Raw genomic sequence first — 6516 nt, 5'->3', positions numbered from 1 at the left:
GGTTGCAAATTAGTGCAGCCACTCTGGAAAGCAGTGTGGAGATTCCTCAGAAAGCTTGGAATGGAACCACCATTTGACCCAGCTATCCCACTCCTTGGCCTATACCCAAAGGACTTAAAATCAGCATACTACAGAGATACAGCCACATCAATGTTCATTGCTGCTCAATTCACCATAGCCAGATTGTGGAACCAATCTAGATGCCCATCAGTTGATGAATGAATAAAGAAACTGTGGCATATATATACAATGGAATATTACTCCGCAATGAAGAATGATAAAATTATGGCATTTGCAGGCAAATGGATGAAATTGGAGAATATCATGCTAAGTGAGATAAGCCAATCTCAAAAAACTAAAGGACTAATGATCTTGCTGATAAGTGAATGAGGATATATATTGGGGGGTGGGAGGGGTTAGCATTAGTTTTAGGGTTAGGGATAAGGAGTGTGGTAAGAATGAAGGAAAGAAGGACTGTATAGAGGGAAAAGAGGGGTGGGAGGGGTGGGGGGGAAGGGAAAAAAATAATGAATCAAACATCATTGCCCTATGTAAATGTATGATTACACAAATGATATGCCTTGACTCCATGTACAAATAGAGAACCAACATGTATCCCATTTGTATACAATAATAATAAAAAAATAAATAAAAAAAAAGATCAAAAGTTTTTGGACAATGAAAAAGGGATGGGAAAAGCAACCCCTTTTCCCTCCACAATGTCAACTTCTAAACCTAGAGTGGAGAATTCATCCACAACCAATAAGAACAACATTGGAGAAGATCTTTATTTCCCTCCTTTCCATTAATAATAAAATTAAAGCATGAATTTTCTACTTTTTATTTTTTGTATGTGAAAGAAAAATTTTTCCCTCATCTCAAGTGCCTCTCTGTGCTCTGTGTACAAAGAGTCAACATGTTTCAAATGGAAAGTATAAAGATATCTCACAACTACCTCTTGGTTTTAGTTAATGTACTAAGTCATGGAGGCACTGTACAAGACAAAGATAATTACATTTTTATCAAGAAATGAGTACAGCATTCAGGCCCACACTGCTCATATATATTGTTTCCCATTCTGAAGAAATTTAAAACTCTTTGGAAAATTGCCATCATCCCTCAAAAGGCAGTGAACTAGAGTGAAGAAATGTTCATGATTTACTATTTGACAATTGTTATTTTTGAATTAATTATCAGTTTTAAGAAAGTTTTTTTTTCTTTAAGTGTAGTCACTGATTATCCTGAATGGTTTCTGAGTTCAAGTTATTATTCAAGACTAGTATAACTGGTTAATTAATCTCTTTATGACCAATACCAAGAACTTTTACAAAATCTGAGTCAGTCTTAAAGACATGGAGCCAACCTGAATGCTCCAAATTTCCCTGCTGAGACTCACTGTGTTAGCTAGTCCTAGCATGTTTTTTTTTTTTTGGTACTGGGGATCAAACTCAGGACCTTGCGCTTGTGAGGCAAGCGCTCTACCAGCTGAGCTATCTCCCCAGCCCACATGTTTTTTTTTAATAGAGATGCATTTATGGAACATAAGCACCTAGGAAACAACAAAAAGAGGAAACTACAGGTGGCTCTGGTGTTACTTTTTTTCTTTTCCTTATGAGGAAGCATGAAAGAACCCATGGGCACAAAACGAATGGAGGAAATGTTAGAAAGTAACTCTGCATCCAAATGCACAAAGTCCAGGTGATAAAGTTCTTTCTATAAGCACATCTAATTGAATCTAAATATCTTGTACCCTACATAAATGATTTGAAATCTTTACAAAATTAGATATTTTTCCTCCTATATTTTCATCCATATGTATGATTGTTAGGATTACAATTTTTATGGTTTCTGTGTCGCATAAATAACTAACAATACCCTAAAAATGCCAAGAAGAAAACTGAAGTCACTCATTAGGTGATAAAAATTTTCTTTGGTAACAAAGATTGTTTCATGTAAATTGTCTTTCTTAGCTAAGTTAGGTATTTCTTCAATTACCATTTACTTACCAATTAAAATTCACCCTAAGATAAGTGAGAAGAACTTGAATTTATGATGTTACTTTTTTCTATAAAAAGGCAAATATCTGAATGTGATAATATGAAATTGTTTCGTCTTTTATTGTGGTAGAATTTCAAATTGACAGAACAATTAGAAAAAGTGATGCCTTACATTACCATGCATCCTGTATTGAGATTGTGCATTAGTAAAACATTTTCCCTGAAAAGTTTCCCTTTATCTAGATTGTGCATTAGTAAACTGTTCTCCATGAAATTATTTGTTCTTTCATCTAATTTTCTATGATCTACCTATCTATCTATTGGTCTGTGTATCCAGCTGTCTATCAGTGTATCTCTCCATCATTTTTTGAAGCACTTGGGAATGAGTCAGAGAGGCTATGTTCCACTAACACTGGCTCTTTTTGTGTTCATTGGCAAAGAAAAAACAACATTACTTTACATAAAATCTGTATGGTAACCAAAATTGGGAAATTTAATGGGGAAATAATATTATCTAATCAATAGTGTATATTCAAATTTCTCCAATGGTCTCAATAATTTTTAATAGATCTTTTTATAGGATCACAATTTTAGCTATTGTGCCTCATTGGTCTCCTTTGACATAAACCAGTTCCTCAATTGTTACTCATTTTATTGACTTTGACATTTTTGAGGAGTACAGGTAAGGCATTTTGTTTCTATTGAGTTGTGTCACATTTCTTTCTTATTAGAAGAAGGCTATTCATTATTGGTAGGAATATGACCAAAGCAATATTGTGTCCTATTGAGAGCAACACATCTGCAGTCACATAATACTTTGTCCCAATATTGTTGATGCTGACGTTCACCACCTGGTTATGGGGGTGCCCACCAGTTTCTGCAAATACAAAATTACTTGTGATACCAAGCAAATGGTGGAAATATATTACAGATATGTAAATAACCTGCTTCTCATTAAATTATTATCTACCAGCTTTATCTATTTATGTCTTCCTAAAGGCATCATTACTTTTACATTTATCATATAATATTCTAGCATATAGAATATTTTAGTTTTCACCACAAGTATATTTTACTCTTACTTTGATATCCAATAAGAATATGAAGGTTCTTATATTGTTCAATTACTCTCTTAATGCTCTACTTATCAATTCCACATTGATAGGCTTTTAAAAATTGGCTATTCGTTATTTTTTTTGGATCATTTTCATATGTCCTATGACTTATTATGATTTTGTTCCTTCATTTAACAGAAAACAATGATGGAAAAAATCAATGGTACTTCTGAAGGATACTTCATTCTACTGGGTTTTTCTCATTGACCACACCTGGAAATAGCTCTCTTTGTGGTAATCTTTATGTTCTACTTGTTGACACTGATAGGTAATTTGTTTATCATCATCCTGTCATACCTGGATTCTCATCTCCACACTCCCATGTACTTCTTTGTCTCAAACCTCTCTTTTCTGGGTCTCTGCTGAACCACCAGCTCTATCCCCCAATTGCTGGGGCCCAGAGAAGACCATTTCATATGCCACTTCTATGATTCAACTCTACTTTGCCCTTGTGCTGGGAACCACAGAGTGTGTCCTACTGGTGGTGATGTCTTATGACCGTTATGCAGCTGTGTGTAAACCTTTGCATTACACTGTCCTCATGCACCCTCGACTCTGCCAGTCCTTAGCTGTGGCATCCTGGGTAAGTGGCTTTATAAACTCAGCCCTCCATTCCCTCTTTATGTTCTGGGTACCCCTGTGTGGACATTACCAAGTTGATCACTTTTTCTGTGAAGTTTCAGCACTTCTCAAATTGTCATGTGTTGATACTCATGTCAATGAGCTGACCCTCATGGTCACAAGCTCCATTTTTGTTCTCGTACCACTCATTCTCATTCTGACATCCTATGGTGCCATTGCTAGAACTGTATTGAGGATGCAGTCAACTACCAGACTTCAGAAAGTCTTTGGGACGTGTGGAGCCCATCTTATGGTCGTTTTCCTCTTTTTCATTCCAGTTCTGTGCATTTATCTCCAACCACCAACAGAAAATTCTCAAGAGCAAGGCAAGTTCATTGCCCTGTTTTATACTGTTGTCACACCAAGTCTCAACCCTCTCATCTATACCCCCAGAAACAAAGATGACAGAGGGGCAGTTAGCAGACTAACGGGGAGAGGATGACCTGTGTACTTGTGACAATAACAGTGTAATGATGAATCCAGCTTTTCACCAGTGGTTCATAGGTCCACTCACATCCACTTTACACTCACTCTCGCTACCAGACTTATGAGTGCCTCAAGCAGCACAGCTAAACTCAGCGTTCCAGTGAGGGGTGAAGGGGGATTAGAAAAATAAAGACTAACAAACACAGATTTTTGAAGATTTATCTGGGATCCTGTGGAGCTCTTCTCTCTGATGGAGATGAAGATCTAAAGAGTTATGCCAGCAATCTTTATTTATATATGTCTCATTATCAGGTTAAAGACTATGCAACCATTATTCTTTGTATTCAGAAAAGTTACAGAAACTAGGGTATCTATGTAGCTTTTCCATAGCTGCCATCCAGTTGCAAAGTGCAATGCTAGGAGCTTTGTGTAGCTCTCAAGAAACTTCATTGTTAAAAGTTACTGTGAAGTAGGCAGGAAGAGGAGAAGCAGAGCTGGTGAAACACTGTGGTTGTCTAGTATAAGAATTCCTTCCTTCCCAGGAACTGTGTGCCTGAGATCAAGGTCAGAACTGATAGGACTCTTGCAGAGAGCCTCCTCATGCAGGGCATTGCCACAGCACCTTGATATCCTGTGCCCTTGCAGAGAAACATTCCCAGGCACCACACATGCCACAACCATGAGGTCATTAGAGACCCCCATTTCTAGTAACTGTTCTCTCATCCTCTGTCACCACTCTCCACATATGAGCAAATACTCTCATGAGAACTCTTACACTGAGCTCTTCCCAACAGGTATAAAGAAAACACAATCTACCCACATTCTGTGTAACTGTGTGGAAGACAGCCCTGTAAATTCAAGAGCAGCACTCATTTTTTTCCCCATATCTTTATTCTAATGAACTCAAAGCCTTAATTTAATTATGAGGTGTGAGATTTGTTGTAAATATTGGTAAATGAACAGTTTATAATTCTTATGTGAAGATGATATTATCAATTCTTAAATCTCCAGAATCTGTTTTTAATTTACATTCTTTTTAGGCAGGATACTTTTGTGAATTTCCTGATACTTTTGTCTCCTATCTTTGTTCAGTTGAAGACTATTGACACACTGCAATATTTTTCTCCAATACTATTGTTCTCTGTTGAACTATAAGTATTGGGAATTTGGAACATAGTCTTTCATATTCTTTTATTGGTTATAGCATAAAGTTTATTAATTATAGCACAACCAACTGTGAATTATGTACTATAAGTAATTGACTTAAATTCCTTTATATAGAAAATGATAATAACTTCCGAGATCTGATAAATAGTTTGCCAAGTATTAGTCATCACAGGTTGCATATAATTTGGTGAAGTATATTTTCAAAGCACCTTCTGGTGCCTAGAAAGCGGTAAAAAATATTTGAGGTAGTTCAAGACAGGCTTCAAAAATGTCTTGGAAACCAATGATATTTCAAAAATAATTACTTGAAAATCTATTAAAAATTGTGACAAATGATGTTGAGTTTTTTTCTTTATTTTTAAGCTTGATCTATTTTTGGTTAATAAGTTCATATTGAACATCAAGTTATATTTTCCAAATTAAGAAATATTTTTAGAAAAGAATGATTTGTTGTTTATAGAATTATTAAACACTTCTATGTGAAATTTGAGAACTATGCGTTTACACTCTAAATTGTCAGTTTATCAATTGAAGTGACATATTACCTAAAGAAAATAATATAAAGTGACATTTGGCACTATGTGAATTTTTCTGTAAGTTGATTGTCAGCTGTAGTCTTTGAGGGCTTTGTAAAGGCTTAACTATGACTACTTTAAACACTATTTCCTACATCATAAAATAAAACTACAGTCAAAACTTCTTTCCCTCATTTCCTGTGTGAAAAGCCATGATACTGACTATGCTCACTTTGAACTTTTTCTGTGTCTGTGACTCTTAGCAAGAAGTGTGTATATAACAGAACTTTTAGTAATAGCAAGGTCTATGTTACAGTGAAATAGCACATGGATATAAACCTTTCTAAAACATAAAAATGTACTTTAGTACTTTGAACCACCTTTCACTGTGGAAAGGTTATGGTTTTGCATAACTTGTGCTACTTTTTTATTCTTTATGATAATTTTTTTTCTTTCAGGTTTTTAAAAGTCTAATTGAGAAAAATCATGCGTTTGTTTAAAATGTAATGTTTTATATATGCATAAATTATGAAATTATTTTTATTCAGTTAACATATCCATCACCCTACATATTTTTGTTGTTGAGAAAATTTGAAATCTACCTTTTAGAAATTTTCTGGCATACAACACAGTAGCATGAATAATAGTCACATTATATAATAGAGGTCAATAGTC

The 6516-nt window shown here is 35.1% G+C and overlaps 1 pseudogene; it reads left to right on the top strand.

Moving 5' to 3' along the window:
• The first annotated feature begins 3256 nt into the window (after window positions 1–3256).
• Window positions 3257–4175, top strand: LOC124989378 (olfactory receptor 2J3-like; annotated as a pseudogene).
• Window positions 4176–6516: the final 2341 nt, after the last annotated feature.

Source organism: Sciurus carolinensis, chromosome 7 (genome assembly GCF_902686445.1).
Source record: "Sciurus carolinensis chromosome 7, mSciCar1.2, whole genome shotgun sequence".
NCBI classification, from domain to species: domain Eukaryota; kingdom Metazoa; phylum Chordata; class Mammalia; order Rodentia; family Sciuridae; genus Sciurus; species Sciurus carolinensis.
Note: the sequence above shows the minus strand (reverse complement) of the source record. Positions and strands in the feature narration are given on the sequence as shown.